The 27,462-nt window shown below is 44.5% G+C and overlaps 1 long non-coding RNA gene across 1 annotated transcript in view; it reads right to left on the bottom strand.

Annotated features, from left to right (window-relative positions):
* The window catches only part of LOC116947745 (uncharacterized), a 63,105-nt gene that overhangs the window by 3,584 nt on the left and 32,059 nt on the right, over positions 1 to 27,462 (bottom strand). The window lies entirely within an intron of this gene.

A 27,462-nucleotide genomic window follows, 5' to 3' on the forward strand; every position in this document is an offset into this window, starting at 1 on the left:
TATCAGTCTTTGTCGACAACAACCCGTGGAATATTCGTCAAGATTTAGTCTGCACATTTCATAGGACAATTCGAGTAGGAAAGACAATAATCTCAAATCGAAACTGGACAAGATATTCAGCGTTGTGTTTTTAAAAAGACTCAATAAAATCCACACACTAAGACTTAACGAAAATTGCACAGGCTGCCGTAGACAAGACCATACTAAAATACTTTTTTTTATATATATACTGACTTAATACTATTAACACTCGACACATTGTTAATATAGTAATTAGCATAAATCATGCTGAAACTGCGCCCGATGGTTCATTTTAGACCAAGTCTTGAGTAAATGATTAAATCTTGACTGAAATTACTTCGGCTGTGATCGACTAGATGGAGACTAATGAGACAAAAATGGGGGAGTAAATGAACACCGGGAGACTCAAACAACATACTCACTTAAAGGCGCATGCTTTGTGAAATAAAGGCGCATGCTTTGTGAAATAAAGGCGCATGCTTTGGAAGACACCACGATGAACGTGTCCCTTTAAGAGCAAACTATTAGCGAGAACCTCATTGTAAGGTGAAAGTCTGACATTACGGACATAGCAGAAACAATCCATTCATGTTGTTCAAGTCAGTGAACTGAATTTGGTCTACGTTATAGTCGAGCTTTGCCTAAACGTGGAGTTAACGTCATACGAGGCACTGCAATAGTAACTTACACATTCAACCGAGAGTATGGTTTCAAATTAAGCAATCATTGGAAAGATGTTCTAAATCAAACCAAACATTCAACTAATTTTCAATGGTACAGTATATTTTTTCAAGTAGTGGTATCCCAAACTTTCACAGCTGCTTAATTCTCTCCACACCAACATTATGTAAACTCCCCCCCCCCCCCCCGCGCCTGGTCCATCATGGCCCCCCCCCCGCGCCTGGTCCATCATGTACCTCCTACGTACATCATGCTCATTTTTATGCTAATTCCTTTGTCAAAGCGTTTTGTTTCCTCCCACACAGCTTATAGGACGCGACCTGGGCTTGGCTGTCTTCACTCCAACGCTGTCCTCATGACAGCACGATCCCTTCACCTGATGAAGGCCACTTGTGTTGTGGCCGAAACGTCGTGATTTTTGTTGTTTTATTTTTTACCTACGTGACTTTACCGAATAGAACCAAAGAGTAACTTACACATTCCCGAGACAGACACTAATTAATTATGCAGAATGATGATTTAATTAGAGAGTCGTTGTATATGCTTACAGCTAACGGAAGTGGTGGCTTAAAACGTCTACTGCAACATACGCTGCTATATCCCAACAAAAAAAACTGAAAAAGATTAGGCGTAATGAAAAGTTTAAAAGTCGCAAGGGTAACAAGGTATTATGGTCGTGTTAATTCTCAATGAATACTTCAGGGAGAGGAACGGTGGCGGAGTGCTTAGCACACTGTGTTATGAAGCCAGCGACCTGAGATTGATTGTCGGCAAAGGCTAACACCAGTGGCAAGTTGTAATTGTTGAATTTGCATGCAATTGTTGAATTTAATTACGACTATTATGGTATACACACTTACAGCGAGGGAAAAAAGAATTTGATCCCCTGCTGAGTTTGTACGTTTGCACGTTTGCCCACTGACAAAGAAATTATCAAACTTAATTAGGTGCTTTCGTGACTGCAGGAATTCCTCTTTGGTTTTTTCGGTAAAGTCACGTAGAAATAATAAAAAAATAAAATTATATAATAGCATACTACGTGTCGATTGCAACACAAGCAATCGTCATCAGGTACAGAATTAACACAGACACTTCAGGGGACACAGAGAGAGGCGGATGGTGTTCTTGGGGTCATAGGCAGCATTCCTCCTCCTCTGAACACGGCGAGTTGAGTTGATGCCAAAGAGCTCCATTTTGGTCTCATCTGACCACAACACTTTCACCCAGTTGTCCTCTGAATTATTCAGATGTTCATTGGCAAACTTCATACGGGCATGTATATGTGCTTTCTTGAGCAGGGGGACCTTGCGGGCGCTGCAGGATTTCAGTCCTTCACGGCATAGTATGTTACCAATTGTTTTCTTGGTGACTATGGTCCCAGCTGCCTTGAGATCATTGACAAGTTCCTCCCGTGTAATTCTGGGCTGATTCCTCACCGTTCTCATGATCATTGCAACTCCACGAGGTGAGATCTTGCATGGAGCCCCAGGCCGAGGGAGATTGACAGTTCTTTTGTGTTTCTTCCATTTGCGAATAATCGCACCAACTGTTGTCATCTTCTCACCAAGCTGCTTGGCAATGGTCTTGTAGCCCATTCCAGCCTTGTGTAGGTCTACAATCTTGTTCCTGACATCCTTGGAGAGCTCTTTGGTCTTGGCCATGGTGGAAAGTTTGGAATCTGATTGATTGATTACTTCTGTGGACAGGTGTCTTTTATACAGGTAACAAGCTGAGATTAGGAGCACTCCCTTTAAGAGTGTGCTCCTAATCTCAGCTCGTTATCTGTATAAAAGACACCTGGGAGCCAGAAATCTTTCTGATTGAGAGGGAGTCAAATACTTATTTCCCTTATTAAAATGCAAATCAATTTATAACATTTTGACATGCGTTTTCTGGATGTTGTTGTTATTCTGTCTCTCACTGTTCAAATAAAGCTACCATTAAAATTATAGACTGATTATTTCTTTGTCATTGGGTAAACGTACAAAATCAGCAGGGGATCAAATACTTTTTTCCTTCACTGTAAGCATTGAACGTTAGTGTGGTTTAAACCTCCCAGTTGGTGCCATACATGACAATACTAACTACAGATCTTTCAAAGGCAAGTTCAGAAATAAACACTTGTCACAGGCTTTAGCGATAAATATTATGATTCATAATGTTTTTTTGGGTCAGATGGCGTGAATAAATATTTAATGACATTACACCCCTAATTCATGCTCAAGACCGGAGGACATTTTCGCAATTCTGTCAACTGCCCAATGATGCTGGTTTTAACTCTCACCAAAATTGTTACATTTTGTGAGATTTATCTCGAACATACTGATCTGCTAAAGCTGTAATAAATTGGCATATATGTTCACGTGACGATTTTATTAATTGGCTGTGTCGGTTGGAGGAGGGTTTACCACACATTTTTTTACGCGATCTGTTCCAAAAATAACGATGAAAACACTTTTCTTGTTATTAATTATAGTGCAGACTTTCCACACTTTACTGCCACGCCGGGAGATACAAATAGAATTGGTGACCTCTCTAGATTGCAAGGCCAGTGCGCCGACCACACATTACTGTGGCAGACTTCCACTTTGATGTAAACTGAACCATTATTAAAGACTCCATTACATCTTTCGCAGCTGCAGATGACCGTGCACCAGTGCCAAAGCCAATATCCAAAATATGACAATTACCCACGGCTAGAGTGTTAAAAATTAATGAGCCCCATTCGAAACGAATCTCAGCGGGCTCTCGTCAAGCTAAAGAGGTCGGAATTGAATTGATCGATTATTGCTTAGCGGCTGGTGCATGATGCAATGTGATAGCTTATTCCAAGAGCAATTTGATTCGTGTTTGTGCCCTCTGCTGACCATTACACATAACTGTTTGAAATGCAACCAGATGACACTGTCCATAAATCGTCACCCACACTACCGAGATAGTTCACTGCCATTTATGCCACTTCACAGTAGGCACGTTTACGGGAACACGGAGGCATTGTGAAAATGGCTTTTTGTAAGAGTGTAAATGAGATTTAGATGCCAGGTCTCTGCAGGATATCTCCCTGTCAGTCTGTTCGTTAAAGTGTGTTGTGTAATGTTTTGTTTTGAAATAAAACATTAACCTTTTTGGGATACATATTCGACAATTAATCATGTTTTCATCACTGAAGGCGCTAATTGTATGTTTGTTGTACGGGCGAGTACATGAAGGTGTCAAACGCGGTCAATTGTGCGTGCCGTTTTTGTCTCCGGAATTCGGGACCCCCCCCCCCCTCAGAGTTACCAGTGCAGGGATTTGACGAATGGTCGCCTGATTTGAATGCAATGCATTATTATGCATTGGACGAACTCGTCCGTCTGAACGGGGCCCGTAGCTATCCGTGGTGCTGAAATTTGAGGGCTCTTTGTTCCTCTCACACAGCTTAAAAGCCGTGATCTGAACGTGGCTCTCTCACTCCAGCGCTGTCCTACCAGACAGTCTCGCCCCTTCACCTGATGAAGGCCGCTTGTGTTGTGGCCGAAACGTCGTGAGAATATTATTGTGTTATTTTATTTTATCAATTTATTATTGTATTCTCATTCTACGTGACTTTACCGAAAGAACCAAAGAAGAGTAAAACCCCCCTCCACGACCGTCGGCGCATTTGCCTTGTTCATGAAACGAAGCACAAAGCAACTGCATTGCAGAGGCAAAGCTTCACACGGACGAACGGCGCTTGACGCTCCTGACCAAAGCTCCTTTCGTCAAGAAAATGCCAGCGATTTCCTCCGCCAAAATAGGCGTCGAGATTTAAAAAAAATCCGAATCTTTATTCAGTGATTGCAGGAATCCGATGAGCTATGAAGCTCTTTTTCACAGATATGCAGGAGGTGCTTATCTCCCTTTTACAGTCCTCAGCCCGTAGAGTAGATTCCTTATCCTTACGATGGGGAGCAAGTCTCTTCGTAAGACAACCACTGTTGACTCCGGAATAACAAAGTGGCACTTATTTTATCAACCGCGGGGTGGGGGTGATGATGGGCTGACTCAAAATACACAACCAGGATTTGAACTCGCAAACTCATAACCTCCTGGTTGTTAGCCACTTTAAAACCACAGTCAGTCGATTGATTATAAAAAAAGGCTTTTAGTCGATTACTTTCGTTGCAGTCGATTATTCGCGATCCCTTTAAAAAAGTCAACCACTCCCCACATTTCGATTTAAAGCTTTCGTGACTGCAAGGACTCATCTTCTTTGGTTCTTTCGGTAAAGCCACGTAGAATGAGAATAAAATAATAAATTAATAAAATAACACAATAAAATTCTCACGACGTTTCGGCCACAACACAAGTGGCCTTCATCCAGACAGTCTCGTGAAGGGACGAGACTGTCCTCCAGACACTTGTGTTGTGGCCGAAACGTCGTGAGAATTTGATTGTGTTATTTTATTTTATTAATTTATTATTTTATTCTCATTCTACGTGACTTTACCGAAAGAACCAAAGAAGACACTCCCCCCACATCCTGCCTCGTGACACGGCCGATGGCACCGATCGTCTCACTAAGCGTCGATCATCACCTCCTGGTCCAGCGGCACCTGGAATAGAGTTGAAGAATTATTGTTCAATTATCCTCGTGTTGCTTGTTTAGTCGAGTAATTTGACGGATAATCAGTAGAGCGATGGGTTACTTGCATTAATCATGAGGCCCAGCTCTACTCGCTCTTAATGCTCTCAGAAAACCAACCACCAGTCAGCTTCACGTTCATGCCCAGTGTTCCTGTCGTGCCAGTCATTGCATAGGCCAATCAGCCTGTGATTCCTTTTTTTATTTCTTAACATCGTTAAAATGGAACCAGCAGTGAGAAAGAAATTCCAGTTATTTCATTGCTACCAATTTCATGCGTGTTTTTTTTTGTACGAAAGGTAAGGGGAGTGGGGTGTAAATATTCTTATGACACTGGTAGAGTATTAATGCAGTAGTGTTTTTTTTTTATTCACACACTTTAGCGTTTGGTTCCACAGGAAAATAAAAATCACACATTACGGAGCAGAAATATTGCAAAGTTCATGGCAACGCTGTGCATGTAATTACAGTTTACAATCATCGCTGCTTTACGATCACGCTAATTGAAGCTTAAATCTCACTCACACGCTTTATAGTGGATGCTGTTATGTTTTTTTTTCCCCCGCAAAAGCATTAGGTGTCTCCTAGGGATTTGCTTTCGTTGTTGTTATTCCTTGCGTTCACTGCCTCTGACTCACACTTGGGAGACCAAACCAGCCTCGGAATTTTGTGCATAGCGTCCACGTTTCCTTTTTAAGCTGCCGGAAAAGGTAAGCTCATTATGACCTTACTTTCCCAAAAAAGTCCTGAAATTGGGCTGGCTGTATTGCAGAGGCCACTCCTACCTAATCATTCAGTGACAGCGCCCAGGCATAAGCAGCCCAAGTGAAAAATCGTAGGGGTCCCAGCTCATGGGGTGCCACATACGTACATGAAAAAAATAGGGGCATCAGATCAAGCATCGTCTCAAATTCAAATCTTAATAAACATAACAAGGTAATTGACACAAAAAGTATATTCATAGTTTGTAATCGTATTTCTATCGTGTTTGCATGTTTATTATCTCAATGCATATATCTCGTTCTACATATCGCTCTCATTTCACGTTTCTGCCTCATCTGTATGTCCCTTTTCTTATCTCTCACTGCATCTCTCTATACTCTATAGCTCTCATCCGTATTCCTCTCATCTCATCTCTATCGAGTTGTACATCTCTATCTCAAAAGGAGGGAGTCCCCCCCCCCCCCCAAAAAAAAATAGTCTGCTTCAACCCTCCCCCCCTCCATGGGCCAGCAGCACCACTACTGTGCACCCATTCCCTCGTCTCATCGAACCTTCCCCGACTGAAGGCCGCTGCAATAACTCTCGTGGCCTTCGTTTATTCATCTCCACTCATATTTCAAAGCTGTACTATTAAGAGGGCTCCACTCTGCTTTGTCTCTTCCGGCTGTGCATTTCACAGTTCTTGGCTCTTTATGTGCACAAAACAACACGAGGAATTTATTTTTAAACTAGATTCGAAGCTTTTAATCAACCAGGCTATGCGTTCACTGTGTGCTAAGCGACTCTCTGTGTTGCATTGCATTACACTTCCTAATTTTACTGAATTTGCTTTCTACCGTGCTTGTTTATAGGTCCATTCTCTCCTCCGGCTGCTATGGGCAGGAATTCCACACAACGCTCCGTGCTTGTCTGTTTAGAAGTCCAATGTCCAGCTTGTCCGTCCCCTATGGACAGGAATTCCACACAACTCCCCCTCTGCCCCCCCCCCCCTTGCTCTCTCTATTTAAGACCTCGACACAGAGACGTTGTCTTTCCGTGTGCCTATGTGTGTGTCTCTTTATGTTTGTCTCTGTGTGAGTCTCTATCTGCTTGTGTGTCTGTCTGTGTGTCTCCGTGTCTGTGTTTTGTCTCTCTCTCAAATTTAGCGATCTTTGGAAGAATGCAATCAACCAGGTAGGGTGTTGACTGTTGTGTTGGCAGACTCTCTGTGTTGTATTGCATTATATTTATAAGCTTACTAGGTTTGTTTTCTCATTCATTTGTACCCGATGATGGTTGCTTGTGTTGCAATCGAAACGTCGTATTCTATTATTATTTAATTTAATTTCTTTCTACGTGACTTCACCGAAAGAACCAAAGAGGGACTTTCTTTAAATCTCTACGAAGTGCATCACTGCAATTTTAATGCACCGCTAAGCCCCCCACACATGTAACGTTTAACTCTGCCGTGTAATCATTTGGTAACTGATTTCACATTTACATTTTTTTCGGGGTGAGCACATGCTCAGCGGCGTTCTGACCTGCTCCATTGGGACATCTGTGAAAAAGAGCTTTATAGCTCATCGTATTCCTCCAGCATAAATAGATATTTAGTCGTGATTCTGAAGCAACAGCCTGTGTATACTGCAAGTTATGAGTCAAAGTGTTTTGACCCTTGCATCAGTTGGCATTGCGGTTAAATACTGCAGACAAAGCGGGGGGGGGGGGGGGGGGTGATGGGAGATTAAAACAAAGCTAATATTTTTTTATATTTGAGGCCGTGATTCAAACGCACATGTTAAACTCAGCCACCTTATATCCTATCCTCATCAACTACAGTTCATCCAACATGTTTCTAATTATTACGTTTTTTTTTTCCCTACTTAATGTACGTAGGCTCACCTCAGTCTCTCTTTCCTCCTTCCCCCCTCCCCCTCTCCCAACAACCCCTGGACCCCACCAGTCCAAGTTGTTAAACGGTGGCGCCATCATCCGAACCTTGGAGTCTCTAAGGGTGCCCTTATTTAATTGATCATGCATACATAACGAACGTCGTATTGAAGATGACTCTGCGGTGACGCGCACAAGAGGAATTGCACATTAGGTTTCAGCCGTCCAATAACCCGCAAACATGATCCGTGCAAACCAGAGTGCTTGGCAACAAATTGCTACCTTAGCCTTGCACGGGGGAAACAAACAAAAAAAGAATCTACCTTTGCCGCCTCTCAAAGGGTATTTGGAGCACCAGGTAATTACGAGAACGAATCCCAATTCGCCAGGCCGCGAGTCCCGTTGCTCTTACAGCAACGCAATTCACATTGTGTTTCGAGATACCGAGAAGTGAAAGCTGAATTGGCAAGGTTGGGAGGAGGAGGGGGGGGGAGGGCTCTGTTTTGCCGTACGAATTCACAACAATGGACAGCTGCAGGTGGGGCGAAGAGAACTGTGATGCAGTGGCGATGTCAGGTGCAATGATTTATGATCGCGACTCGTGATTTATTTCGTAAACGACGGTTTTGTGCGCCTGTGGAAAGATAGTGAAAATAATTCCCAGGGCAACAACAACATCGCAATTGGAGTGCGAATTCTATTTCATCTCCACTGCGAATTAAACCTTAAACGTAAAAAAAAACCAGGTCATCCATATATATTCTAAAAAAAAAGTCCATTTGGGAGTTTAAACATAATTATACAACCATGCACTGCATTTTGGAGAAACGAAAATCTGTAGGATCCTGCCATAGTGCAATGGTTATCACATTGGACTTGCAAATCTAAAAGTCGACGGTTAGATTTTATCTTCCAGTGTAGCAGTTGAAACAATGGAGCTAAAGTTTCTGAAATCCCCCACCCCCCTGAATACTCCCACCTCTTTCCACGCAGCAGTATACATGGGTACAGCAAAGTAGGTCACGTGTGGCGAGGTAAATTGTGGGTACGCTCACCTCTTCCAACATACCTGGTGGGTCAAATACACTCTAGAGGAGCTCTACAAAGCTCCTTCTCGTGGAGGCTCTTCCACCAAGAGTGGCGTCAGCAAGGAATTGCAGGGTTGTGCCTTTACCTCTACCTTAGATCTGTATATGTGTATTCAAATACGGAGTGCAGAGGCCACGACACACCGTGCATCAGTTGGGGAAGCAACATCAAAGAATGGACCAAGAAGGAGTGGAGGCAAATCAGAGGGGAAGACACACAACGCAGAACAAATCTTGGGAGCCGGCGATAATGCACCGAGTCAGTAAGGACAGGAGCATATGAACCCCGAGGGTCACGAAGACCACGCCGATGAAGAAGACTCCAAAGGAATGTATGTGTACGCTGCATTCAGTGTATGCATATTGCGGCAGGGTTTCACGACTGTGGTTCCCACAGTTTCCAATCGCTCTCTCGCATGTAGAGAATGACTCGGAGGCATAAGGAGCCACAAACAAGGGAGAAGGCAATCAGGCATTGAGCTGGCAACAATTGCCCAAGCTCTGTGGTCCTCTATATATTCAGAATTTTTTTCTAGCCAATTAAGTGTTTCTGCGTGTGGGAGGAAACCGGAGCACCTGGAGAAAACCCATGCACGTGAGTGGGGGTAACCTTTATCCCCGTACAGATAGAAACAGACGGAGATTAATCCACTTGCTGCACTGACATATTTTAGAAAGCCAGATAGATGACCTTGACGCCCATGGGAGTTTCACGACATTTGTCGTCCATCAACCCTGACTGCCTCCATAATGCTGTATTACAGGCATTAATAGCCACCACTTCCTGGATCATGTAGATTTGTGAAACCCTCATGGCAAAGATTCAATATATCCTACTGTAAATTAATCTCAATAATTCTAGTTAAACGTTTAATTTACATCACATATTTTCTGACGTTTCTACTGTTGTTGTATATTGTGTTGTTTTGTAACCCAGGTCTCCATTTAAACCAAGGCTTTTTGGATGTGAAAGGCTTTTACCGACTTTAAGTTAAAATTTCGTGATGACATATTAAATGTTTGGCGGATAAAATGCAGGTACAAACTACGAACAAAAAACGTAAGTGTACTTGGGCAAGACACGATGGCTGATGGTCGAGACTAACAACAGAGCGGCAGCCAAAGGAGAAAACGTGCCCGGGAAACCATCACACGCAGAGATCGAGCGAACGTTGAGATCAACTTGCGGAGGCCTTCATACAGCAATGGATTGATCATGGTGGACGATGAAGATGAATGATTAAACCTGCTGACCTGCCCATACTCATTGGATTCCTCCAGTCTAAATACCGAGTTTGATTCTGTCTCACCAGCTGGCCCGAGTGTATACGGACACTCCCTTGTTCATTGATGCAGCAAATCTGTCAATAGGTCGGCGTTCCTTGCCAGAGCATAATTAAGTGTACAGCGTGGCAAGAGCAAGCAAGGCGCGGGAGTTGTGGAAGACCTCTAGAAGTCAAATCAACATCTGTAGCTGTCAGCTAGCATTTACCACCTAGAGCCATGTCAACAAGGCAGCTGCTGTCTCCACACATAAACACATAAGCTGCCCCCCCCCCCCCCCCACGAGCACGTGGAGAGGAGCGAGTAGAGCTGCCGCGACATGGCAGAACTACGGCGGACAAAGATCGCACCCAAGAAATTTGGATTGCGGGTTTTGTGAAATATCGTTGTTTCGTGAGGATCGCTGCTAAATTTTACTTTATAATAATTTGCATTTAGAAGGCGCAATTCATCCAGGGATCCTAGTGCAGCATACACGAAGCTAGTCAATATTAATCATACACAGTCCAGTCCACTAGTCATACATACATATATATTTGCCTGATATTGTTGAAATCATAAAAGTTCACAATAATTATGACTAAATAAATATTCATGTTAATATTAAAAATAATAATACCCAAAACGTCTGGGAAAACAGAAGGCATCGTGGCTATACGTCAGCATTTCCTGAGAGCTTTGTGCCTAATAAGCGTTACAGATTACAAAGTTGGTATGATTAACAACACTTATTGCAGACTTATGTTGAGCGGACTGCGGTTGAAGAGCGATTAAGCAATCCATTGGTGCTCCAAGAACATCAAAGCACATAAACAACATGACAAAACAAATGTGAAATACAATTACAAAGTTAGGGCAAACCGAGATCGCGATAAGATTCACGTCATGAAATATAACATCGTATTGTGAAAACGCATACCACGGCAACCGTAAGAGGACGGCACATGCGCCTATCATTGCTAGCATCTATAATGAAATAATTGCTATTTAAATGTATATTTTTATTTTATTCTCCCATGCCGAACCTCGTCAGATCTCATCCACCCAGATCCCGTTGGCAGTTGCTCGCTCAACACTCAAGCAACGCGAGTAATGAAGGAGGGGGGGGGGGGGTAGGAGGGGTACGATCTTGAATAATCCCCTACAGGGAGAGACACGTAAATGGTGTGACTCCTGCTGTCTATTAGTTTGCCCACTTTTTGGCATAGGCGAAAAAAATAACCAGCAAATAAATTAACGGCCGAGGAGTTGATTTCAATCTTGACGTTGTAATGAGATTGCCCAATTAACACGCATCCTGATTTTTTTCTTCAAGCGCAGTAAGCACTTGACTTCATTAACGTCTCGTGAGCGACAATTCCGGATTCTAGCAAATTAACGTTTTTGTTGTAAAAAAAAACGAGCAAACGCGTGCAAATAAATATATAACTTGCCAGAGACGAACCCATCAAAAAATGGTGTTACACAAAAGAAGCCAGGAGATTAAGCTTTTGACAGATGCACATGTGTTCTGACTTTTATTTCTGTACAAAAGTTCTGAAGGAAAGGTCAGAAAGCAGGAGATAGTACAAATGTCAATTTAATCAGTGTCCAAACTTTGCATCTGGTAACAATTCCGCCTAACACTATTATTGCCCATTCCACCCACAGCAGGGGTTTATGTTCGCAGATTTATTAACACCACTAATTCTCAGATACATTTGCACCAACCCTTCCCTCACCCACTGAGAGGCATAGACAAGCAGAAAGGCAGCCAAGCGATGAACCATCGTCAACAATTGCCCAAACTCTGCAGTCCTCTATATAAAGGTGGGGTTGGCCAATTAATTAATGTTTAAATGGAGGAAATCGGAGCATCCAGAGAACAACCCACGCGTGAAAGGGGGCAACGCTGTATCCCATTTCGATGGAACAGGCGGAGCCCACGTTTTTCTGTATCACGTTCTCTTTGCGAGCCAGGGTACGGCACCTTGACACCCATTGGAATGGAGTTTCACAACATTTGTGTGATCCACCAATCATTGCCTTCACCTTGCTGGATAACAGGCGTGCATAGCCGCCACCACCATCCAGCTGCTTTTACCTGATTTCTACATACGAGCCATGTAAATCACTGGACAGTTAGCACTTATGACGATAGCTCACACCACCAATCTCACTTAATTTTTTATGCACGTCAAAAACAATTTTTCCCCAATTACCAATCGGTGAGAAATATATTTTAAGAATTTAAAGTTGCCGATTAACATATTTAGAGAACAACTCTAATTGCATTCACATCGCTGGTTTCCGCAGCAGTGTTTAAATTAGATGAAATATTTAATAATGTTACATTTCAACTCTTGACATTTTGCAAGTATTTTTAGGTTGAACCTTAGGATTTTTTTGTCAACCATTAATTTCCAACAGTACAGCTTTATTAGCGTCTTCTTCCACTGCCAAAGGAAATAACCATCATGGTGAACCTGCATTCCAACTACACAGAACACATTGCGTTTCATTGTCTCAAAACCTGTTTAGTGACTAACTGCAAGGCAATAAATCGCAAAGGGAAAACCGCAAGAAGGGGATTTTAATCCACACTCTTAGCGCTTAGTGTCAAACAGATGGACAGTTAGCACTTAATTATTTTAAGCACCCTGGAAATTGCCGTGCAGGGAATTCAAAGTCCATAATTCCCAATTCTCCCAACCGAATGCAGATGCTCTCATCTGCGTGCCAGCAGCCAGCAGGTCACGCAGCCCTACTTCATGCAAGGATGAATTGGATCTGAATAGATTAAGTATCTGGACAACATTATTTTTTTTCTTACTGATGGATATTGATCAGCGCTGGTCTTAAAAGCCACTTAATTTCCAGATGATGGAATTGCAAACACATAAGACTGTAACAGCGTTAAAATAGGCAAGTTTACCAGCAGAGGTGCAACCAGCACAAAACGGGCTCCCATCATCCGTGCACGTGAAACTAATTGCAGTAAGAAATTTTTATGGAAATTATCGCCCGGCATTTTTCTTCCCTCGCATACTTTCTCCTCCATTTCATACCTGCGTCTTGCCCAGTTTCGCACAGTGTCTAATTTTGATTGAAGCCACCGAACGCCGCGAACACCGCTCGATCGACTCTCGGCTCTGCCGCTACGCCACGGAAGGTGTTATTCCACTTAAGAGACCCCCCGCCACCCCCTCCACCATCTAGGCCAAGGCACCGACAATGCGGCTCAAACAAGTTGACATCGCCGAGAACAAGCTATGGGAGACGCCACAGGGCATGTGGGAGAGTCCCCTTTCAGAGCAGAGTCCTGCATCACAGCCGCTCCAACAGAAAGGAGCACGATCACCATGCGGGAAATACAAAGGCAGCAGCACCTCCCTTTACACCACACTTTGCGCCGAGTTTCCCGTTCCTGAGAGCTGCTTCTCGCTTCAAGTTCATTCCATCGTCTCTGATCTTGCACTCTCCACTTCGTTTTGTTTTTGCGCCTCCATATGAGGTCACGGAGCAGCACTGTCACTTTCTCTTCCTCAATTGGCGTTCCGCTCCAGCAGCGTCCTTCATTGCACAGCTTCCTACGGAGAAAGCCCCCTCTTCTCTCGCAAATTTAAAACGCGCGATTAAAAGCTCCGTCTCTTTAGCTCATCTGCGATAAGGCGAAAATATTCGTGGCGACCTGGGAATATGCACTCCCCGTGTAATTTCTTAATTTCAGAAATCGGTGTTAATTACAATAGGAGGTAATATTTTATTGCATTACCGAAGACATATGACACGTTTGGTATGTTAAATATAAGCAGAAGGATTTCATGCATATTGCAACTTATTTAAAGTAATCTTGATTTGAAGCTTTCGTGACTGCAGGAATCCATGCTCTTTGGTTCTTTCGGTAAAGTCACGTGGGTAGACAAAATAATAGATCACAACATTTCGATCGCAACACAAGCAATCGTCATCAGGTGAGACAACCACAGCAAGAAAAACTGCTGAAGTATTTAAGTGACTCTGATACTCCTTTATTGATGTGAAGTGATCTATGTAAATAAAGACCGATTGAATTTATTGAATAGAGCCACGCCAGATCTGCTTTCTCTGAAATGTTCCACTTGGAAATGCCTCCTCCTGAACCAATTCTAGCTTTTCCTCATTACCTTTGTCTTTCAATACAACTGATTTTTCTCCATTCGATTCCACACGCCCACACCTCACACACATTTGCAAAATTCCTCATCCCCAAACTCCAGGTGATAAAAAAGTCTGGTGCCAGAATCCCAAAACTCCGATCCCTCCACTGGCTCCCAATCCAATCCCAGATCAACTCAAACATCACACTCACGTCTTCAATATTTTTCATGGACTTATCTATGCCTAGCTCTCCTTTCTCATGTCACTCTACTCCCCCTCCACGCACTCTCCTACCACTTCCACCTCATTTCACTCTAATCTCCTCCACGCACTCTCCTACCTCTCTCCCCTATCATCTCACCCCTACTCCCCTCAGCATTCTCTCTCTTCTCTCTGCTCCAGCAATCAAAACGTTCTGTTGCCCCCCCCGCCCGCCTCTCCCAGTCAACCGTTGCTCAGTGAGAGGTCACTCATTCTCCTCTGCCACTCTCATGGTCCTGGATCTACGTCCTCTGGACCACCCCCACGTGACTGCACCGTGGGCTCTACAGCACCTTGGGATGATAGCCACATTTGGACACTACTGTAGTCTATTTCCTAATTCGACACCTTACGAACTAGTGTAGTCAAAGGTGATCTTGCTCAGGATGGTATAAATAAACAATATAACTATTTAATAATAATAATAAACGCGAACAGCCACAAAGCACGTGGCCTTCCCTCCGCCTCCGCACTGTCCCAATACGGCGGTAAACAAAACGGCTCCACCCCTATTAACGTGGCAACACAATGTGAAGTTGTCTACACTACAGGTAGAACCCCTCTTAACGACGATAATTGGTTCCGTGATACCGGTCGTGAAGTGATTGGTCGTTAAGTGAGTAGATGTTTCCACTTCAAAGTGCAGCAGACACTGAATGTAAACAATGCCCCAAGGCTCACGAACGGACGTCGCCGATTGGCCGAGGCCTGGTCAGACCCCTTTTGGAGCTTGCCGATTGGTCTAAATTGGCGGTCACGTGCTCATCGTAAGCCCCTCGTTAATAGATGAATGGTCGCTAAGCGAACACATTGGGCTCTGTGGAGGCCCGTCGTTCGGGGCCGTCCATAAATGACGTCACGCACCTAAGGGGGGGAGGGGTTTGGGTCAGGCATTTGTGACGATGTGTGACGAATGGGGGGGGGGGGGGTGTTTGAGAAATGTGACGTCACATCAAATTACGCAACTTTAAATAAATATAAACAACACGTTCTATTCTTGGTTCTTTCGGTAAAGTCACGTAGAAGGGAAACAATCAAATAATAAAAATATAGAAATTCTCACACACTTTCTACTTAATTAAATAGACTTTTTAATAAATGTTTTCTCCTACAACATCAGAGTGCAGCGCCACATTAAATACGCACTACAATGACAATAGTTTAAAGCGATTTGAAGCATGTTCCATTTGGGGGGGGGGGGGGCAGAGCTTTGTGACGTCATATTTGAGGGGGGACCGACTTTTTGTGACGCCGTGTGACGAGGGTAAAAAAAAAATCGTCCAAAATCGCGTGACGTCATTTATGGGCGGCCCCTTAAGCGATTAGTCATTGCCAGGTGATAGCCGTTAAGAGAGGGGGTTCTACCGAACGTAAATCCAAATGTGATCGTAAATGTAATGATGTGCGTACACATCCCCCGTCACTCAAGGTCGAAATCTACATCCTGTAGAACCACCCTACAGGTACCACGCACGAATCTTCCTCCCCATGTAAGGCACCGCACACATCCTCGAGGCAAGGGCGCGGGCGAGAGAGAGAGAAAGATAAGAGATATGTCTCCTCCCGGTTGGATATTTTCCAGCGCAAATAAGTTGAAACTTTAATGCGCACATCTGTCAGCGGGAGCAATGCAGCGGTTGGCTGTTGTCTGCGAAGATGGAAGGTTGTTGCCGATTATGCCGCAGTGGCGCGCTTCTAAAACAACAGATGCCATCATTACCTAGCCCGCAGTGTGTGCCGTGAGCCTTCGGGTTTTTATTTTTATTTATTTTTGTTAGATGGCATGGAACCCGTACCAGCAGGTGCGTCGTTGGCTGCCACGAGACAACTTAAAATAAAATAAGCAGAGAGGAAAAAAGCGTGCAGTCTTTCACTTTGGGGGGCCGTCCATAAATGACGTCACGCACCTAGGGGCTGGAGGGGGGGGGGGCAGACATTTGTGACGATTTGTGACGAGGGGGGGGGGTTTGAGAATGTTGACGTCACATCAAAATGGGCAAATTTTAATAAATATAAACAACACGTTCTACTTAATTAAATAGACTTTTTATAAATGTTTTCTCCTACAACATCAGCGTGCAGCGGCACATTAAATACGCACTACAATGACAATAGCTTAAAGCGATTTGAAGCATATATTTTTTTGTGGGGGGGGGGGGGGAGCAGAGCTTTGTGACGTCATATTTGAGGGGGGGGTCTGACTTTTTGTGACGCCGTGTGACGATGGAGGGGGGGGGGTCAAAAATCGTCAAAAATCGCGTGATGTCATTTATGGACGCCCCCTTGAGAAGTTTCCCGTGCCAGTGACTAAGTGTGAGGATTCATGCGTGGTTGTGCAAGCGGTGGCGGCCACTGTTAGGGTGTCTTGGGTGTCCCGTCGCCTCCCAGAATGTTTAGAATGTGCATCAGGGGGCAACCCACACAATGTGATTGCGTTCAATCAGTCTTCAAGGCGTGAATGCATTCATTCATACATTTACACACCCATCTGTTCATTCTTGCATGTATCTATCCATCCATTGATTCATGCTTTATTTTGTTCATTCATATTATGCATTTTCAGTCATTCACACTTTAATACGCAGATCCATGCATGCATGTATGGTGAGCTTCTTTTGCACCGTACAAAGCCAACCGTGCAAATCAGAGGTGCGGATCCATTCATGTATGAAACCATTCATGCATGTGTAATGACATCTGTCGACCAGGAGGGGTAATCACGTTATATAATAACCAACGAGAAGGGGGCATAACTGGGTTAAAGGTAAACGACGGGGTCAGTCGGGAAGCTCCTGGAACCTGCTCGAAGGTTCTAGAAGGGGGCGTGGCCAGAGGCCGGGCCTGGCCACGTTGGGAAGTATATAAGTGGTACGTTGCCGAAGGTCCGGGGCTGTCGTGGGGTCCCGGGTCTTGGCTGCCATCGCTGTCTTCGCCGTCATCTCTCTTCATCGTCCGGTCGCGTGGCGGGTCCTCTGCAGGGCTCCCATCGTCGTAGTCGCTATATTAGTCAGCCAGCTATGTCGTTAAGACGCCGACGATGGGGTTGTGTAGATGGGTCAGCTATGCGTAGCCGTATACATATATATGTCGTCCAGTGATTGTTCCTGAAAGTGTGAGAAATAAATAAGAAGCCCCTCTACACGTTGTGTCTCGGAAGTCGCTCACTACACACGTATCCATTACTCAATTCAGTCATTGAAACATTAAGCGACGCATTCATCAATGCGCATTAGTTCATTACACTGCCTGTACAACACATACAGGCTGCGTGGCATACACTACCCTGACCAGAGAGTCACGTCCACAGATATGTAAATGACATTCAAATGACATGCACATAATATGCATATTATAATGCGTGTACCGCCACATGACTCCCATGCGTTGTGCGGGGTGTGCATCTACAAGAAGAGCCACAGTGTCGGGCACAGGGGTTCTATAACCATACATGCGATCGACTCACGTCGCCCCTCGCTCACGACCCACGTCGAACTGTCTCATGCTGTTCGGTGAGGGTTCGTGTAAGGAGAATCTCGGGACCGGTTCAGACATCACACGCCACTGATGTTCGTCGTGGCCAGGAATCGAACTCAGGTTACCGGGTTCAAAGCAAATTGTACTAAACACTGCCCTACTCCTCCACCCATTAGCTTGAATAACTAACTTAGAATAATACAAATGACAAAACATTATTAAAACGTTATTTTCTCACGTTAACTTCACGCCGTATTCATTTTAAATCCATTCGTAACTGAACGGTAAACTATGATAATACTCCAACGGAATAGATACGAAATGTCACATCCTAGATTGCATTATAAACCCACAAATGAAATTTGCAGAAAGAAAAAACAAGAATTGCTCAATTCTCGAGTCCTTAATAACGCGTTTTTGTTCGGGTTCAATGCAAGCACTCGCTTCTCGATTATAACAATATTCCGCGTGATGAAATGTTTGATTCGCGAGTCATCAGTCCGTCCAATGTTTGACGAGAACAGCAACTCTCACTCGCGAGTGACCATTTGGTTTTGCCAGCCTCACACACACATCGCCACCACCATCATCACCATCGTCATCACCATCGTCATCAGCATCATCAGCACCATTATCACCATCATCACCCTCATCATTACCACCACCATCATCGCCACCACCATCATCACTACCATCATCACCATCATCACCCTCATCATTACCATCGCCACCACCATCATCACCACCGTCATCAGCATTATTATCATCAGCACCATCATCATCAGCACCATTATCATCACCCTCATCATTACCATCATCACCACCATCATCACCACCATCATCATCAGCAGCAGCACCATCACTACCATCACCACCATCAATCACCACCACCATCATTCGCTTGATTATATTATTTACCACACTGCAGGGGTTTTCTGATTGGGGTACTCGCGTTTTTCCTTCCCGCACGCGCGCGCGTCGACTGAAAATCAGTAGGCTCCTGCGCAGATGCCAGAAAAAAATTCAAAGTGTGCAGTTTTGATGAAAGGGGGAGGGGGGGGGGGGTCCAAATTGGGTGCTCATAATTGCAAAGTAGAGGACAGATGTTAAAAAGTAAAAAAAAAAATGGACCAATGATAGACTTTGTCAGCATGGATGCAGCACCAAATAAAGGAAACCCAATTTGCATTATTAAAGTCTGTACAAAAAGGAGCTCTGATAAGGGTGTGCACAGCATGGCGGTGGGTTTTGCACCAGCACCATAGCTCTTCATTTACACACAGATAATCGTGTGAAGCATGAATGCATTCTAATGGGAGCCCCAACATGTGAGGGTGTTAACTGGCTGAGCTCTGAAGCCCGCCGCCGTCTGCAATTTGTATAAATTGTGTACAGCCGCTGAACCCAAATGAATTAACTGTCTTTGATTCAGCCAAATTTCTTTATCTACGCACGAACATTAAAATTCACAACTGTGCTACTTGCCAGCCCAGCAAAGTGCAAAGTGTTCAAATGGCACCAGCAATCCTGCTTTATATAATATATAATTGCATGCAAAGAACAAAGCCATGGATTAGAGAAATTGTTATATAGGATAAAAAAAAAAATTGATATATATAAAATCCAGCTGAAATAATCTTCATACTTTGTCAATTTGTGTTTTATTCATGAACTATGTTTCCTAAGTTTCAAACGAGATACCAAACGTGTATTGAAAACACACGTAACAATCTGCACATGCAAAAAAAATATCCAATCGGCACGTTTCCGTATTTTTAAAGCCCTCGGTGTATGCTACCAAGATCACAAAGCCTAAATGTTTAGAGAGTATCTGAATGCATGAACATCACTTCTAAGACCCGAGTCAATGAGGCTGTACTAGTCCATTTTTTTTACAACGAGTGTTTGGCAGGAATGGTAGGTCTCAAGCCCAAACTCTATTATCGGCAACTTCACTCTTTCATTACGGGCCTCCGATATCTTTAGTGAGATCGTGGGTGGGACATTGGAAAGGCTTAACAGTGGGACTCGCACTTGCCCTTGCACAAATAATGGGTCGCAACTCTCACTCTCAACCTTTTTGTGTGTGGGACAGATGCTGATCTGGTAGGAGAGAGTCATGGGGATGGGGGGGGGGGGCATAAAGAATAGAGGAAGAAAAAAAAGGACCGCGTCATTGTTGTTTATTGCACAACGTGAGCACAAGTGTGGCCATGACGGAGGTGGCCTTGGCTCGTGCCACGTACTTTTCATTGTCATTAACCGCCAATGTCATTCGCCTTGGTTAATCCATTGCTTGATGAAGGCGACCCCCCAAAGCTGCCACCATCTCTTCGGGATACTGCAATTTTAAAATCCCACCACACCACACGCAAACGAGCCGCTTTCGTCGCTCCACCTCAGCAGTAAAAGGCGTCCCTCTTGGAGGCGTTACGTCCATTGGCTGCCACTATATCGTTATTCTTGACCATCTGCTATCGTCCTGTCCAGCGACAAGTTTTGCCCAAGCCCCTTTGCCTTTCGTAGCAGTCCTAATTAACACTTGGTCCTAATTAACACTTCAGTATGTTCTCTAACCCGTGTGCTCCTCTTTCTGCCTCTTAGTGGAATTCAAAAGCATGTGCTTCTCGGTGCATCGTTGCTCGCTTTTTCGCATTCTTAGCAACCCAAAATTGCCCGTTTCATATTTTCATTCACGCAAGCAACTCCGTAACAGCTTTGTCGAGGTGCTTTTAGGCTGGGGAGGGAGGAAGGAAGGAATGGTGTGGAGTGGGTTTGCGCGAGCCTTTGTCATCTCGAGTGATTTCCCGCAAGCTCACAAGTGCAAATATGTTTTATGTGCACGCACAAGAGTGTCGGGGCTGTTTATGAGGCACCTGAGAGGTGGAATGTCAACAGGCACTGTCGTTCCACTGCGCCACGCTTCCATCCCATTACGTTTATATCACTGCAGAGTGGAGAAAGCACACCGTTAATTTTTTTCCAGTTATTTTACTTTAAACGAATGATAATTGACAAGGTGCCTCTTTGCAGCTGGTCTGTATGGGACCGATGGGGGTGGCGACCCCTCCAAAAATTCACTTTGAAACTATTTGTTTTAATTTCGAGGGTGAAGGTGGCCAAGGTGCAGCCCTGAAATTGCTCACTCAACGCCACTGCTCGTGAAATTGACCTCCAATACAGGGAGCTCCACTGAGCCCCTGCTAATGCCTATTCTTCCACACTGGTCAGATGTCTTTGAAGAGGTGGGAGTATTTTTCGATTTAAAGCTTTCGTGACTGCAGGGATTCATAGTCTTGGTTCTTTCGGTAAAGTCACGTAGAAGGGAAATAATACAATAATAACATTTAAACAATAAAAATCTCAATTTGAAAAAAGTGGCGTTTTTTTTTCAAAATTTTCTTGCTGTGGTTTTTCACACCTGATGATGATTGCTTGTGTTGCAATCGAAACGTCGTGAGAATTTTTTTGTAAAAATTTAATTATTATTTTATTATTTCCCTTCTACGTGACTTTACCGAAAGAACCAAGAATATGAGGTGGGAGTATTCATACTGTACCCCACAACGTGTGACCTGCCAAAGGACTAACTTTGATGTACCCACCCCAGAGAACTTGTTTTATATATATAAGAAAATAAGAAAATGGTAAAAATGTTTTTTTTTAAGTAAAACAATTGCCTCATTTCTGTATTTTTTTCCCTTAAGTTAGTTTTGGCGTTTCAAATTGATTCAGATTAAAGTGATTCCAAATGTAATCTAAATATGGGAGCCTCCCAATGTATCTGCCCGAATGAGATTTGCTACATTTGGCATCTCAAGGTCACTCTTACAAATTAAACGATGCCGCCGCTCTCTTCAGCTCTCACCTGGTTAAGCAACGTAAACAATCTCATTCAAACAGCTCGCGAGCAGTGGCTAAAATTTTTTATCCACCAGCCACCACTGCTGCTATGTTCATCATTACACCGCTGTGGTGCAGTGGTGGCCACAGCAGTTCTCACGCTGCGCTACGAACCAGGCAAACGTGATTTCAATTCCTAGCCACGGATAATATCAGGGAAAAACGATATCTCTAAACGGGTCACGGGTCAACTTTATTCACCAATAAATCTATAATTACCAGCATGGTTAGGTATGGTCAAATAACCTCCTTGTACCGACAACAGTGTGGGAAACATTCATTTGGCAGTGGATTGACAAACAGCTGGAACTTATTTGTAGTAGTATGAGTAATAATTATGTTCTTAGATGTTTCATATTTCTATTATCAAAACTATTGGCCACCTGCATAGATTTTCGCAGTTGTACTGTACGGGTGCTCCAATGTGTTTAAAGGTTGTGCAGGGTGTTGTTGTTGTTCAGCACGCCCTGATGGTTTTTCCTCCATACGCTGGGAGCTTCTTGAGTTCTTGAGTTCCCTCTCATGATCATGCAAAGCGTTACAGAGACAGAGAGCGACTCAGATGGGCTGAGAAACCCAGGACGAGTGGGATGGCAGCAGCCGGTGCCAAATTATCCCCCAAGCTCTGCAGTCCTCTATATATTAAGCTATTTTTTGGCCAATTAATGAGTGTTTACGTGTGGGAGGAAACCGGATCACACGGAGAAAACCAACGTGTATGAGGGAGGGGGCGGGGGGGGGGGGCGAGCAACATTCTCCCCCACAGATGGAATAGGTGGAGGAGTCCACACATTGCCCTAACCACCTTCTCCTGGCAAGCCAGAATAGGTCACCTCCTCAACACTCACGAGAAGGAAGTTTAGAAATATTTGCGTGTGATTTACCGACCGTCGCCTCCAACAGTGCTGGATTACAGGCAACATTTACAGAGCCACCACTGCCGCCCGATATTTGGCGCACGTCAGTTCCAGGAGAATCTCCCTGCACGGAGGAGCGAAACGTTGGTCATCGCGCGGAACAACACACGGGTACGACCTGAAAACACACAGCGGAGAGCTGTAATTCAGATTTTTTCTTTTCCAAAGGTCTCTTTGTAAAAATACACTGTACCTCACCTGATAACGGGGTCTCCTCTGATTACGAAGGAACTGATTGATTGCCCTGACCATCTGTGTTTTGTTCTTACACGGTCAGCCGAAGCTGATGTGCTTGGGTTCACCACGGTTGCAGCCAAGATTGATGAGCTGCGGGACGCACTTGAGCGGACGTCTTCGGAATGAACAAACATTCGCAAAAGCACAAACATCCTTTTTAACACTCTCCAACGAAGGGTCAAGAGCATTTGCGCTAGATCTGTCCGTCTGTCTGTCTGCCCGTATGTCTGTAGCGGAGCTGGCATGGTAACCCCTTGTTAATGTGCTGCAATGTGATTTAAACTTGAGTAGAAAGTTGTGTTGCTTTCAGAGATGTGTTCTATTGAAAACTGGCCACATTCATATAAAGAGGGTTCACCCTTTTACATAAATAAAGCACAATCTTGTAGTGTTAAACAAAAACACAGCTGACTGTTGATTTGTATTAGGCCCCATAGAATAAACGAACTGCACACACAATTATAAATATTTTTGTAAGTGTTTTTTTTTAAGTTATCACCGAAGGCCATGAGCCCCCCCCCCCCCCCGGCTTTTTTTGTCTCGTCTTCAAAAGCCATTTGCAAAGCACAAAACGAAGTAGTAAAATCAAAAGAACACGACGATTACAGAATAATGCATTGATGTTATTAATTATTCATCCAATTGTACAGCCAGTAATATTCTCCATGGGACTCGTAACAGAACAAATGCCCAAAGCAAGCAAAGCAAATATAAATTTTCCGTTCCGCTTAATTTTCGCCTTTCAGTATTTTCCCTTGACCAGTTATTCACTCATTCATTCGTGACCTTTATTGGTCAAGCAGCTCAAAACCCCATTCAGACTAAAAGTCTATTTTTCAAGGAGGGCTTGGGATATAGAGAAGCAGTTACTACAGGAATTGTATAAACAAGAAAAGCGAAGTGCACAATCGACGATATAAGACTCAAAAGTACGTCAACAGAGACGCACTAATGATCAAAAACAATTGCAAAGTAAAAACATCACAAAATCTGTCTCGCTGGGGACTCGGGTATAGGCAGACATGTGAAAAGGTCAGATGTGTGAACATCGTTGCACAAATAACGCACGGGGTGTACTAATTGGTCAGGATAGACAAGCGACGTTGTGGTTTCATTAAAACTTTCTAAGCAAATTGACCATGTTATTGAAGAAGACTAATTCATTGATCAATGTGCAGCCCTTTCCCAATACACTGCTAGCTAAAAACCTTTGCGCACCATGTCGGTTTGCTTGGCCATACTTCACCACGCTGGTCAGAATCGGTTGATAATGAATTAGAAACAAAAATCCAATCTGTGGCTCTTGCAACCGACAGGTAAAGGTGCAGCCCTGAAATTACTTGCTTACGCCACTTCTCACGTAACGGCCTCCTACTGGAGGCAGCTCGAGAGCGGTGTTCGTCACTGATTTTCAGAGGGGCGCCACTCTCGCCGATAAGACATCAGTGTTGAGGTTCTGCCACACCGCCTGCAAGGGGTGTTTTCACATTTGTGCATTGTCCGGGGCCACACGTCAGGGGTCGCACTAAAGGCCACCAGGGGCTGCCAGTGTCCCGCGGGCCTTGCAATGAAGAACGCTGCTCTAGAGTGAATTTTGGCCTACCCTTTCACACTGGAAAGATGCCTTGGAAGACGTGGGAGTAACCCTCCCCCCCCCCCCCCCCCCACTTTACGCCACCAATAGCGGACCTGTGGTGTCCCTAATTGTACCGCTGGGTGGACAGAGGAGAGCGGGGCGATGTAGGAAATTTTCACCATTGTTTCTGGATTGCAAGTCCATTGCGCCGATCATAAACACCACCACGGCGCCAGCATGCGGCAGGGAACTCTGCATAAAAGATTAGCCAACGCTCGTAGGATTAGAAATAATGCATGCGAACATTTCCAGTTAAATGTGGGCTTTGCAGGACAACGGGAAAGTGTTTTTTTGTTGTTGTTGTTGTAAAACTAAAAAGGTGCAGTTCTCTTTATTCCTGAGACGTTTGTAACTGAACTTGAGCCTATAGGCATCTTTGGTCGGTCGAGGCACAGAATCAAAATCATTTCACGCATCGCTACACAAAAGTAATTTAAAAAGCAAATGTTCTGTAAAAAATATAAGGGGTAAAAACGCTCATACTCTCCTAAAAATGTAGCAATAAACTTCCAAATGCAGACAATAAGATTGTTTGAGATGTTACCGAGAGTCAATTCAAATCCCGTGCACAATAATATGCACCGCTGTTACGTAACAATGCGAAATTTCGAAATCAGGATTGTGAACAAACACAAATGAAAGCAAACAAAATTGGAGAAAACGGGGGGGAATGGAATATTTCCCAAAGCCGCTAGCATTGGGCCTCCCATTACGATCGTCAAATCAATCTCCCCCCCCCCCCCTCTCTCTCTCCCAAAAATATGTTTTTCACCGTCGCAGCGTTTAACGATGCGCAATGTTCTTTAAAAGGCAGCAGAGGCTGCCAATTCCCCTCTTGACCCGCTTCAAGCACGGCTAGCACCGTGACGAGAGCTGCAGGGAGGTCAACCCACATAGCAGTCAATATTTAGCAAAAAGCGTGAATTTAATTAGGATTTAAATCACTAGCACCGGCCTAATGCAAGTTTTTAGCTTTTTGTACGGTTCCTTTGTCAATCAACTGCCGGGTGAAGGTCATCCCCGTGGCCGTGTCGGTTATGGCAGTAGCTTAGCCAAGTTGGTTGACGGGTGGGGACCGGTGACAGGGTCAGATATCACTCGACGGATGTTAGCCATGTCCGGTATCAAACCGAGGTCGCTGGCTCCATTGTGCAGTGAGCAAGTGCAACCCACTCTGCTACCAGTCCACTACTTATACATATGCACTGTGTGGGTTGGTAAACGATGGGAGGGTGGGGGGGCGGGAGGCAGAACCACTTCACGTATTACTCGCCCTTGATATTAGTTAGCTGTGGTTGGGAATCAAATGAGAATCAAACTCATGTTTCCGGGTTTGTAGCGCAACGCTCCAACCTCCGTGCCACCGCTCTACCTCTGGCCGGTTTGCGTTGCCTTAGCGCTTGCTGCTTTTGGTAGGAAGCGTTAACAACCATCCACGATGCAGCTCAAAGCGATTGCTCGCACACTAATATTATTAGTAGTTCGGCTATCGTGAGCCATTTTCTTAAATCACTTGACTGCCTACAGCCCTGGCAGACTGGCTAATAATGCCCCTTTTCATAATGGCTGATGGGGCCCTGTACAAGACAAATGTGCGCACTCAACAGCAGGTGGGACAATTAAACGCTGCGGTTGGACTGTCCAGTATTCCTTAATGGTGTGAAGAGAGAAAAAAAACATTCTACGAGCTGGCATTACCGTCCCTCTACCCCTCGTCTGTGCCAAGAGAATCTACGTCCACCAACTACGCAGAGGTCCTTGGCAACCTCCATAAACGCAAATAATAATAATAATTAAAGTGTCCCCAATTTCTAACTTATGATTCTTCAGAGAGGAGCTTTACGGGATTCAGTGCAAAACATGCCATTCCAAGTTTTGATGGGCCGAATGTGTTCATTTAATATTTTGTCACATGCAACAACAACAAAAAAGATAGACGACTTACTTGCGGACACTGGCTTTGCTTTGCAGCTCTGTGTCTGTTGTGTTTGGGTCTCCCCCCCCCCGCCACTGCATTTGTATTCTGCCGAAGAGGTGCACGCCGCAAATTGTTGCGTGGTCAAAATGGCCCATAATATCGTTCCGCCGGCCGTAATAACTGCGCTTTGAATGCAGTGGCAGACTTGCTCGGCTGCTCGGCAACCAGAGAGAGGGTGACGACAACTTCTGGATAAATGTTTCCAAACGCCGCCATTTCTGCGGTCTTTGGAAAACTGCGGCGCCGCAGTTAGTGTCGACATTTCAACAGAATGGGAGAAAATGGAAGGGAGAGAGAGCGGGGAGGTTGTGTGGCCGTGCAAACTGAATGATAAGCCTCCTTTTGGACCTCGCAGCAGTAGATGACTCCATGCTGACAGAAAGAGCTTTCATTAAATTGCCCGTCGCTCAAGTGAGGCAGGATCGCCGTGGGGGTGGTGTGATGCAGCCATGTCCCCTCTCTCTTGCCTCTCTCGCCCTCTCTCTCCGGGCAGGGTCCACACCTGCAGTGGGGTTTTTTTTTGCCACAATTTGCCATCACAGAACGCAGACGCAAAAAAAAACTCTTGAGGATGACTAAACGGGAGGAGCAGTTGTGGCTTCCCTCTCTTCGAGCCGCGACACTCATTCCATGATTCTCGTTCATATGTATGTGTGTGTGTGTAT

Source organism: Petromyzon marinus, chromosome 31 (assembly GCF_048934315.1).
Source record: "Petromyzon marinus isolate PM22_M1 ecotype Great Lakes invasive population chromosome 31, UKy_Petmar_22M1.pri1.0, whole genome shotgun sequence".
In the NCBI taxonomy this organism is placed as follows: domain Eukaryota; kingdom Metazoa; phylum Chordata; class Hyperoartia; order Petromyzontiformes; family Petromyzontidae; genus Petromyzon; species Petromyzon marinus.